Below are 12500 nucleotides of genomic sequence, written 5' to 3' on the forward strand. Positions count from 1 at the left end.
TCTCTCTCTGTATCTCTTTCCCTCTCTCCTTCTCTCCCTCCTCCCTCTGTCTCTCTCTCACACTCTCTCTCTGTGTATCTCTTCCCCTCTCTCTCTCTCTCTCTCTCTCTCTCTCTCTCTCTCTCTCTCTCTCTCTCTCTCTCTCTCTCTCTCTCTCTCTCTCTCTCCCTCTCTCCTGTGGTCTCATATACAATCTGTAATCTGGGTGATTGCGTGCATATCATCTTGCCCCGCTTTGTTGGCAAAGAGCAGTGGTGACTGATGACGGTGGAGAACGGAGATGCTGACATACAGAAACAATGGCTTCAAAGAGCTGAGCTTGTGATAAGCTGGTTGGGGGGGTGGGGGGAGGGCATTTCTGTCCTCTGTGTGACGGTGACCTTAGGCTCACAACGTCCGCGTCTAGATTAGCACTGATTGCTTAAGTTCACCCAGTAGTTCACCCAAAAATTGCTTATTTTCTATCAATTACACACCCCATGAAACCTTGAATTCATGGATTTTTTTTTTGTCGCATTCCTAAGCCAATAATTTGATAACCTGCAGAGTATCCGGTAGGATACTCAATGGAGACTTATTTGAATTATTGCCTTAGGAATGTGACAAAAACAAAAAACTAGTACTACAGTACTGAAGAACACTCATAATAACAGAGGTGAAAAACAAAAGAACAATCTGTCTACTAGCATCAAAAGATCTCAGACGGCGAAGGAAATAGATTCTTTGCTTTGTCTTCTTACCCATGAATTCAAGGCTTCATGGGTGTGTAATTGATAGAAAATAAGTAATTTTTGGGGTGAACTGCTCCTTTAACCACTTTCAGCCATGTCTTTACAGGTGAAAATGTTAAAAGAAAACTGAATAATAGCTGGTCTACAAGCTCACAACACCTCAAATTGCGCTGCACAACAATGTACAGTATAGATAGGGCTTAAGTGGCTAAGCAGCACAGCACAGCTGACCTGAAGTGCACATGTAGTGCTTATCAGCTTATGCTTATGTGTGTGGTGTGAAATCTTCACGGATTTGACTCATTTATTGTGGCGATATTGGAGGGGATGCGATCTCCTCATCTGTTGACATGATATGTTGGCCCGGGGTGGTGGTCGGTGATTCATAGGCTGCTGCCTGCCTGTGGCAGAGACAGCAGGCTGGGTGAGACCACAGGACACATTAGTCTCTCTGTCACCATCGCCACCACCGCCTGTCAGAGGAGCTCTGACAGGCCTGCATAAGAGAGAGAGAGAGAGAGAGAGAGAGAGAGGCCCAGTCGAATTTGATTTGAGCAGGTGGTGATGTAATCTCTCCTCTCCTTTCTTCTCTCCTCCTCCTCTCCCCTCACTTACTCTCCTCTCCCTTCTGCTTTCAAATGCTTACAGCTCCTTTCCTCCCCTTTATTCCTCTCCTCTCCTCTCCTCTCCTCTCCTCTCCTCTCTTCTCTTCTCTTCTCTTCTCTTCTCTTCTCTTCTCTTCTCTTCTCTTCTCTTCTCTTCTCCTCTCCTCTCTTAACTTCGACTCCCTCCTGCAGCAACACGTCTGAGTCATTGCTCGTGTGTTGCTTGGCGAGGCACTCGAAAGCACAGCGGAGTACACACATCAACAGTGACAAGGCCTCCCTCTCTCTCTCCCTCTTTCCCCTCTCTCTTCATCTCTCTCTGCGTGGTTGCTGGGCAGCTCTCAGGCTTAACTGTCGTTTCCAGGGAGCCCACTTTTGGTGACACGTGAGGCTGTAGGGGCAAGAACACACACACACACACACACATAACTGCTCCCCGTCCTCGTTTTCGGGGACACAAATGAGGGCCTGTGTCCTCTCCCCTCGTTACTCTCACCCACACCCATGCGTTTGTCGGCTCTGCGCCAAGCGGATGCCCCCGGTGGAAGGTCAACGCTTGGCAGGGGAAGCTGCCTCGTCCGCCCAACCGCCGCGCCCCGCCGCTCATGGCGTTAAAACTGTAGGCGGAGTGGAGACATTACTTTGGAGTCAATGTCGCCCCTTTTGCTTCCCAATTTAAAAGTTTCGTTAGTCAGCGAGGAGGTCGACACAATGGAGGCAAAACAATACAGTGTGTGGGTGGAATTACAAAGACGTTAACACGTAGGAGGGCCATTAGACATTGTTTCAGGGTCAATGTCGCCCCCTTGCTCCTAGATGGCACGAGGGATTGTAACCTAACGGAAACTAACAGGCACACGCTGCAAAATCCTGGGTGTTTATTCAACTCTGAGCGTATACAAATGGACCCATAACGGCAGTTATGACAGTTGCGGTAAAGTAAAAGGCAGAGGATGTTATTTGCACTATGGTTCAGTGTTGTTCAGCACTCTGCAGACAGTTGGTTCTTCTCTGTTTTGTTGTGGAACAGTGATGAGATTGTTTTCTTAGTGCAGTGTGGGGGTCAGAGACTGCATTGCTGCTGTTTTAACAATGCAGGTGGGACTTGTGTTGTTCACAAAGCTTACCGATAAGCTATTCGCTCAGCTACAGTATGGTCTAACTCATTTCACTAACACGTTTCCCAACCAGTGGGTCGGAACCCATGTTTGGGTTGCGGACCAATTTTTGGGGGGTTGCGAGTAAATATCCCCTTTTGTGTCTTCCATTTTTTTTATATATGTCTAAAGTTTTTTTTTTTAATCACCACTTTTGATCAATTAAATGAATTTCAACATTTAATAAATCAAATAATTACCATAAATAGTGTCAATTCTGTGGGAGGGAGGGAGAGAGGGAGAGAGAGACAGACAGAGGGAGGGAGAAGTAATGAAAATAGCAGTGTACAAATGGACCTATTACAGGGTCTATTTTTGTTCCATTTGTACTCTCTCAGAGTTAGAGAACCACTGATAGTATACATACAACGGCATCTTTTTGCAAATGGCACCTCATGGGAGATGACCAAATATTATGCACAGCGATTCCCAAACTGTGTGCCAGGGCCCACTGATGGGCCGCGAGAATATTGCAAGTGTGGACCCCCAAACAATTGGCCCACACCCATCATTGATCCAAGCTGGAACACAATCGATTGTCAAGAGGTCAGATGGGTGAGCCGCAAAAACGCTTTGGAGGTTTTCTAAGTGGCCCCCTGATCCAGAAAAGGTTGTGAACCACCGAACTAGAATATTTTAAACTTCCTTGCATTCTTCAGGACTCCACATTCCTGGAGGGGGCAGATCTGGGCTTATGGGCCTCACTTTTGCCAGCGTTGTCCTGACAGGTTGATTGATATTTATGCTCTCTGCATATTGCTCTGAGGGTATACGTATACATACATCACATGCATACATCCGCTGGTCCAGTGCAGCTGTTGCCTCCGGGGGGAGGGGGGCGTTGGTTTTAGCACCTGGTCGTGCATCTAGCTTGCATAACCCAGTGAGAAGACGTTACCTAGAGCGTTCTACTGCAGACAGACCCCGTCACACAGTGTGTACTATATACCAGGGGTCCTTGGGGGGTATCAGGGGGTCCCCAGCAAAATTAGTTAATATAGCGTCATAATCATTTTAACCACTTTAACCATATTTTATAATTAGCTATTAAAAAAAAATCCCTGGCACAAAATATTTTTGAGATGGGGGTCCTCAGCCAAATACATATCTTTTTGGGGGTCCTTGACATGAAAAAGTTTGAGAACCACTGCTATATACCGTACTGTATGCTGTGTATGATTGAGCTTATACTGTAGTTGTGCACAGAGGAGGAATCTGTGGTGTACAAGAATCTGTATATACATTACATTTCACTACTGTACCTGCTGTATTGTTGTGCATGTGACAGTAAAGGGTGATTTATACTTAGTTGCGCCCCGGTTTTCTCTGTGTGTGCGCGTGTGTGCGTGCGTGCGTGCGTGCGTGCGTGCGTGCGTGCGTGCGTGCGTGCGTGCGTGCGTGCGTGTGTGTGTGTGCGCGTGCGTGCATGTGTCTGTGCGTACGCCCTCCTGAGTCCTGCTCAGCTGTGCTTTGTGCCTCCCTCAGATTAATTAAGGGCCTGGTTCAAGCAGAGGTTGGCTTGTCACCTTGTCACCAGACTGTGGGAGGTGTGTGCAGAATGTCTCCTCTCTGCAGAGATGATGTTTGATTAGAGCATACAGTAGTTATTAGCATGGTTATTATAGAGTTGCATTATTTTATTTTTTTAAGTACAAAACTAGGCTTTTAGGTGATTTTTTTTATCACATACAGTATCATTTTTTTATTCCTACTACTTTTATATTTTACTGTTTTTTATAGTTCTACTTAACTCTAATAGCTTTGGATTCGAGTGCAGACCCTTGAGAATGATATGAGACTGAGAGGCTGGTTGTATCACAGAGGGGGAAGAAAAGTCAAAATCTATCACATTACAAAAGTGAAATAAATGATTTGTTTGGTGTACTAAACACACTTTTCCACTACAACAGCACTTTTTTCCTTTCACTGTAGCTCTTCATTTGAGTTATTTTCCCCAAACGCTGGGCAGTAATTGAATTAGTTTGACAGCCCGACCTTAGCAATGTTTCCATCAATCTTTCAGATTCATGCAGCTTTTCATTGGCTCTCATGGATCACAGTGTCAGTTACCACTAAGGCACTGCTGCCAAGGGATTGAATGAAAATGCTTAAAGGTAGGGTAAGTGATATTTCTTTGCCAATCAGGAGAGAGTACCCATTCATCAGCTTAATTTGTATAGTGTTCCAGTTCTGCTAATTGATTTGTGTCATCACTTCCAATATATTTTAACCAATACATTTTAACCAATGTGTCTGTAGTGGTTGGTGGTGGTCGAAAATAGTCGATCTACAAGCTACAATTTTCCTAAACATTCCATGCCCAAAATGGGGACACCAGGTTGAAAGTAGCTAATACACAGCAACATTTATTTAACTCTCAAATAACTGAAATAAAAATATTGGCCATTTTCATTGCAGGTCAGCATAATAGAAAACATTACAGTCCATTTCTGAAATTGGACAAACAAGGTGAATATTCTTTACAGATGCTGTTTTCTGTGCTGACCTTTGAAGAAGAAATACATTATGCTTTCATACAGTATGTAGCTGTATACCCAGACAGACAGACAGACAGACAGACAGACAGACAGACAGACAGACAGACAGACAATCACAAAAGATGACCTAGAGGTATCATTTGGCATTTCAACAGGCATTTCAAACAAATAAGACTGTAAATACAGTGTACATACACTGCTCTTTGTCCAGCATGTCCACCTGGATTATGATGCATTAAACATGCACAGTGGTGGTGGCGCGCGTGCGTGCGTGTGTGCGTGCATATGTTCTGTGCATGTGTGTGTGGACGTGTGCTATCATGTGCCCACACAAGTGTGTTTGTGTGCATGCATGCATGCATGTGGAGGTTTGCGAGGACCCCTGTTGTCTCTGTGGGGAGACTCTCTGTCTGTCTGTGAATTATAGATGAGGAAGTGTGTGTGTTTGGGGTGGGGGCTGATGGAAAACAGACCCTCTGACATTTCACTGTATCCGCCACGTCTGACCAGAAGAAGAGCAGAGACCAGAGACCATGTTCACATTGAATAGGAGAGACCTCCTACATTTCTATTTTGTTTACTCTTAAATCTAATTGTACGCTAATTATGCTTTAACCACTTGAATTTAACCACTTGAACTTGCATTGACAAGACAAGACAAGAGGCTATTATCATTATTTGCCAATTTTTATTATTATTAGTTAGGTAAAGATTATTCAATCTAATGATAGTAACTTACTACTGTATGTGTGCAGTTTGTGAACAAAGCCGTATAAATCAATAAATCACATGATTGATTTTAGCATGGTGATGGACTGTTTATGCCTTTAATTGCACAAAATAATGGAAATAGAAATCTTTATTGAATAACCAATAACAACAAAAGTGTTTCACAAAAACAATGTTTCTTTTTCTTATTATTTTTTCAGCATAGATTTTCAGCTATGACCCAGCTGATGGGGTGAAACATATCACTTTTTTCATTGCTTCCGTTTATCAGCAGTCATTTCAAATATCACAGCTTAGTAGATATAGTGCAATATGACTTCAAATACTGTCGAAAGAAGGATTTGTCCAAATAACACTAGGTGTGATGGAGGACGGAACTGCAGTGAGTGAAAATGAGAAACGACGGCGATCATTGATAAAACAGAGGGTTCGGAACACATCCCCGTTTTTTTATCTGGTCCATCTGCTAATTTCAAGACAGTTCAGAGGTCTCCTAACCTTTTCGCAGATTTGTAACTCATTTCCTGTTGTGCTGCTGCTTCATCTGTTGGGCATATCTGCAGATCAGGCCTCTGACCTCCTTCTCTTTGTTGCTTTCTCTCTATATTTGTCCTCTACTTCAGTGGTTCTCAAGCTGGGGGTCGGGACCCCCAAATTATTTTGGGTGTTCCCCAGATGATGCTTAATGCAACATTGTTTTCTCACTCAACAGTAAACAAACCAACATACAGTATAAGTGTATAGGGTATCTGCGCATTTATAAAGTTACAATGTAATGACTTTTTAGACCGTTTTAATACCAAATTGTCTAATTATTACCTGAGAAAGAGGCAAACATTTTGAAAATAACCGAATAGTGAATAATAATAATAAGCTCACAACGGCTATTTTCACAATATTTATCTGAGAAACCGAGTCAAACTAAATGTAATGCCTTACAAGTCCAAGTGCTTGTCACGGTGGGGGTTTCCCCAGTTAAAATATGATTATTATTATTTTAGGGGGTTGCGGCCTGAAAAGTTTGGGAACCCTTTCTCTACTTCTCCATTCTCTCCATCCTCTCCCTCTCTCTCTCTCTCTCTCTCCTCGCTCCATCTCTTCTTTCTTCTCCATCTCTTCTTTTCCTGCTGTCCCACCCATTTGGCCTGCTTGCCTGTCTCCAGGGAGGAACAGGGTCGATGTGGGTCATGAAGACACTGCAGTGGACAAAGCGCCATGCAGCTCACTGTGTTCTCAGTTCACACTGACAAGGCAGCAGCTTGTTCCTCTAGTCACTGTGTTCATTTACTCACAAGTTCAGTGCCGGTGCCGGTTCTGCATAACTAGGAGGAAAAAAAGTGCTTCGGGCGTTTGGCCCCATCCTACCTGAAAGCAATCCCCATACCAGAGGGAGCTCCACTGATCTCATTCCCCCCAGATTTGGCACACAAATGAGGATGAATTCATTCTACTATTATGCCACCAAAATGTGGAACGCCCTACCAACAACCATCAAAAAGTGTGACTCCCTCCCTACCCTCCTTCAAAACCGCCATAAAAGAGCACCTGTCTGTAATTTACAACTGGACCTAGACCTAGTCTCCTAGCTTGCCAAAATTACTTAACCCCCACCGTTTTTTTGTAAATATACTTTTACTGCTCCTAGTATTGACACTTTCTTGTATAGTAGTCTTTTATATATCTTGATTAATTGAATACACAGGACCAAAATGGAAACAAGCCCTCAGGGCTTTTTATGTTATTCTTTAGACATCCGCGACTAAAAATAGTATCAAGAGAAGATGTCAAAAACCCATTAATTTGGAATGGGTATTGTGAAAATAATATTTTCGCAATACCCATTGCAAATGAATGGGTTTTTGACATCTTCTCTTGATGTATACCACCGGAATCTAACTATATAAATGGCGAGCAACTTCCGTGCCCTCGGTGTCCACACCCCACAGCTCTGTTATCGACTAAACACAACACCGTCACACCACATGTCGCCAACACTGTCGCCACGGCGGGCGGCCTGAATTTACGTTTCGCGTAGGGCACCTGCCATGCCTCACTACACCGTTCCCACCTCGCAACATAATTAATTCTACTCACCAAATGTCGGACACAACGGAAGTGGAAGCAGCTTCCTACCGCTTACCGTGCGTACCACCGAGGCCAACACAACACGACGGCCCGCCATTGAAAATCCCCAAAACAACAAGAGCACGTTGCTCTGCTCTGCTCCACACACCAGGCTAGGTTCATGACACAAAAGGATTAGCCAGTGATGTCATCATTACTGGTCAACACACCAGGCTAGGTTCATGACAGCAAAGGATTCGACAGTGATGTCATCATTATGCAACCCGGAAGTACACATCGCCGGCATTGGGATGCCAGGTTGGGATGCCACGCCAGAAACAAGCAAGACCCTGCATGATTTTTTTTTTTTTTTTTTTTTTACCGTTTGGAGATTTTCATCCGACGACTTTGGCGCGGACCACCAGGGGGTCCGCGGACCCCCTGAAACATAAAAAATATTATTTCTTCCCAATTTTTTTCTCAATTTTTTTACTTTTACATTACAACTTCTTTTTTTTTTTTTTTTTTTTCCCAAATGTTCATCCCATATATACACGCGCCCCGTGCGCGGCTAGGGGTTTCGGGCGGCCGTAGGCCGCCCGGACCTCTAGTCTTATATAAAATGTTTTGATTAATTGGAAAAGGTTACACCGGATCACTTTAAATCGATTGAATTAAATTGTAATTTTTAAGGAACAGAGGACGCAGTACAGACTAGGGGCTAGAAAGTTAGCCTGGGACCAGACGGATCTGCCAGTGCAAAAGAACATTGCCCTCGGCGATTTGGGTCAGGCACCGCTCCGTTGTGAATCCATTTCCTGCTCCCGAAGTCTGGGGTGACCAATCAGTATTCAAATATGGGAGACTGTAATTGGTAGTTGGTTGTAGGTCTAACCAATTGCGTCGAGAGCCATTGTTTTGATCCCGCCCCCTTGGAAAAAAAACTTCCTCATAGAAGCACCAGACTCATATCCATGCAGTGATATAGTCTGGCTATGCGAGGCTACTAGAAAGTAGGGAATGACATGTGACAGTCCATGCTCAAAGCTCAATTGCATAGCGCACGTGTAAGCAACAGGGCTGCCCCAAACAGACACAAACAGACACTCCCTGTGTGCCGTGGTCATCTGCGGCCGGGTTTGCAGTCACCGTGCCAGCCTAGCAGCAGCAGCAGCAGCACCTCGTGCCAAACCCAGTGCCCACGGCTCTGTGTCTGGAGGGATGACTGCTTCCATGTGGCACGCTGCTCAGGACTCTGTAGCCTGTCACACTCGTTTAGGTGTGGTTCCGGATGAAAGAGGGTCTTAGCCACAATCAATGCCTTCGCGATGATGTATTTTGGGTGGTTGTGGCTATATACCCTCCCTAATGGTATCTCTCTGTCCTGTCTGTTTCCTTCTGTCCGTCTGTTGTGTCTCATCACCGTCCTAGACCAGTGGTTTTCAACCCGTTTCATATCAAGGTCCATTATTTATGGACCCGTAAGGGTCCATTTGGTTACCAACTCTCCATCATTTACCTGGGGACCACCTGGAACCCCCTCAGGGACCACTGGTTGTTCCCGGACCACTGGTTGAGAACCACTGACCTAGACTCCCCTTCCTCTCCATTTCTCCCTCTCTGTCTCTCTCTAGCACGCTGTTTGGTGCTGCTGCTGCCGCCAGCGTAGTTCAGATCCCCATTTGTCGTCGTTAAGCAATTAACATTTTGCAGCTTGTCTCTGTCTCCTTGGCAACGACGGAGCAAAATTATGCGCCTTCATCTCTAGCTTCTGTTTGTTTTTCATTCATTCTCTCTGTCTCTCTTCTCTCTCTTGCACGCTGCTGTGAGCACCAAGCATGGCTAGTTCTTTCACACTGTTGAAACGGTTTCAACAGGATGCGTTGTGCCTCAGTCTGCACGTCTTCAGTCTGACCATGGCTCAGTCCCAGAATCGTCTAATTCAAGAATCTGACGACTCCAGAACCAGCTTTGCTGCTGCTGCTGGCAGCGGAGTGGAGATCCCCATTTGGCGTTGTGAAGCAATTACCATTTTGCAGCTTGTCTCTGTCTCCTTGGAAACGGTAGAACGATCCTCTCCACCTCTCCTTTATCTCTGGTTCTGTCTTTTTCTCTTTGCCTCGCTGTTTCTCTCTCCCTTCACTGGTGTGACCAATTGCATTTTTGCCCAGGTGTTGACTGCCATTGTCTGTCGGGTGGATGGATGTGAGAGCCTGGAGACCGTACACTCATTTTATTGTGGCGCCTGGTAGCCAATTATGGCAACAATAGATTGAGACACCAGTTGTGTTTGGTGGATGGTCGCGAGTTCAAATCCCGCCAAAGACATTCTGGGGCAAAACTGGTGAACGAGGCATGTTCTCCCCTCTCTCTGCAGCTGATGATGAGGCGCTTAACCCCAATTGTTCAGTAGCTAGCTGTATTGCTGCCTTGTATCCTAATATACTGTATTTACAACCCCCCCTCTCTCTCTCCTATCCCCATTGTCCAGGTGTGATCAGGAGGTTTCCCTCTTCCGTTCTCTGTTCCCTCCACCAGTGAAGGCAACTCACATCTCACCAGGTAGGTTTAAGACCACAGATCAAACACATGGGACAGCCTGGAGCTTTTTACCGTTTATTTGAAAATAATTTGTGGCAGGGACCTCCCCCCCATACAATACATATACACAGACAACACATTGTGTTGTTAGAATGTTTCAAAAATATTCCAAATATTTCAAATTTGTCAAGACTTTTTTGATAATAGCAGATCCACATTGGAGCCACACCATTACCATGTGGATTCCCAGATCCACATGTTTGATTTGGTAATAATAATAATAATAATAATAATAATAATAATATAATAATAATAATAATAATAATATGAATAAGTTCACAATGGCAGCTTGCTCATTTCACACCTGTGTGCATGCCTTGGTTCATTGCACCGAAGGACTCTAGTCCACAGCCTGTGTAAATAGAAAGGGGAATAAAAATGGGAAAACTAGGAAGAAAACTAAACGAAAGACCCCGGAGGAGCCTGGATGACTGCCATATGCTACACTACAGTATACGATGTTGCTCTCATATCCTCGCATGACATTTCTCATGAGTCATGCTGGCCCAGAAGCCAGAAGGTTTAACTGTGTGTGATGGTGGGCCAGATGATTATATAGCAGGCTATTCAGGGGATATTCATTCTTTCACTCATTAGGGAGAATTTAGAAATAACAACATCTGGAAGGAGAGAAAGAAATGGAGATGACGTTTTACATTCTGACCGTTTCTAGTCATCTTACGAGTGAAGCCGTAGAACAAGATGGAATTTATGAAATCACCAACAATAAGAAACCAACAGTAATGCTTCGTTTGTACGCCATGGTATGACGGTGGCATGCACTGGAAATATTTTTCTGCAAGACACTATTGTACAATGCAGATTCAATGTTATTGTCACATTTTTACAGGTGTTTTTTTTACAGGTTTACAGGTGTAAAAGAATGGGTGGGGTTCTCTGTCATACAAGCTTCCATCATTTGCCATTTGCTCGAATAAAAGAGAATGCAAGAAACAAGAAAAACTGGTCGGATATGTCAAATATCCTAATATGAGCAATGTCAAATATGTACACAAGATGCATGGTTAAAGATACTAAAAAGAGCAATACAATTAGGCAGTTAGTAGCAGTATAAATACCATAGTAGCCTATAGTATAAATAGTATAAGTCTTTAGGGTTGCTTGAAGCAGAACGATTCAGAAAACATTTCTCTGACAATAGAATGATGATTGACAGGTTGAATTATTGAATCACGAGTGACCTTATTTCTTATAAGCTTCTTTAACATAAAATGAAATTCGATTTTTTTTAAGCCTTTCTAGGCTGCTGATGAACACATGTCCCCTATACCAGTGATTCTCCACCTTTTCAGGCTGCAACCCCCCAAAATAAGTCATGGAAGTCCTTGAAATGGAAGCATTTGAGCACCACTGCTGTCGGTATAGATTTGTCTGCTTGACTTGGATCATGTGTTGTCGATGTTTGTTTAAAGACGGAGTTTAGTGGCTGAACGTGATGCTTGGTGGTTGTAGTGTTGTAGCACATGGCATTTTGATGAAGTCCACTGTTTGTCTTTGTCTATATTTAGCTGATGTTTACAATGTGTTTATTCCTAGTGTGGCATGTTGCTGTTACAGGTTTAGCCAGGCACATTTGTGTGCGCGCGCGTGAGTGCGCGCGTGCCTGCGCGCGTGTGTGTAGTGTGATGCGGTGTGGCACACATGCACGTGTGTGTTGGTTTTATGTGGTGTCTTTGTTTGCCATAGTGTGTGTGTGTGTGTGTGTGTGTGTGTGTGTGTGTGTGTGTGTGAGAGCACGCACGCACGCACGCGTGCAATCATGCGCGTGCACGTATGCGTGCTTAATGTGTGTTTGTAGTGTGATGCGGTGTGGCACACATGTGTGTCGGTTTTATGTGGTGTCTTTGTTTGCCATAGCGTGTGTGTGTGTGTACGTGCATGCGCACACGTGTGTGTTTGTTTATGTGTGCTGGGAGATAGCACGTCACCATAATCCCTTCAGTCAATGGGACAACATGTGTATCTCTTCAAGACATGGAACGGAGAGACAGAGGGAGGGACGGCGTCTGTTGAGTTTAGTTTGCAAACAAGGCAGCGTTCCAGAGAGCAGCTGGTTTGCAGGGAAATGTCACCGTATTCACAGTAACTCTTTTT

The 12500-nt window shown here is 44.3% G+C and overlaps 1 protein-coding gene across 2 annotated transcripts in view; it reads left to right on the forward strand.

Annotated features, from left to right (window-relative positions):
- The window catches only part of LOC311040375 (microtubule-associated protein 2-like), an 83495-nt gene that overhangs the window by 34435 nt on the left and 36560 nt on the right, over positions 1-12500 (forward strand). For both annotated transcript variants that reach the window (XM_084050622.1, XM_084050623.1), the window contains exon 3: positions 10276-10346. The gene's annotated coding sequence lies outside the window, so the exon portion shown is untranslated. The remainder of the gene's footprint in view (positions 1-10275; positions 10347-12500) is intronic.

This window comes from Gymnoscopelus microlampas (genome assembly GCF_963454915.1).
Source record: "Gymnoscopelus microlampas genome assembly, chromosome: 24".
Lineage (NCBI taxonomy): Eukaryota > Metazoa > Chordata > Actinopteri > Myctophiformes > Myctophidae > Gymnoscopelus > Gymnoscopelus microlampas.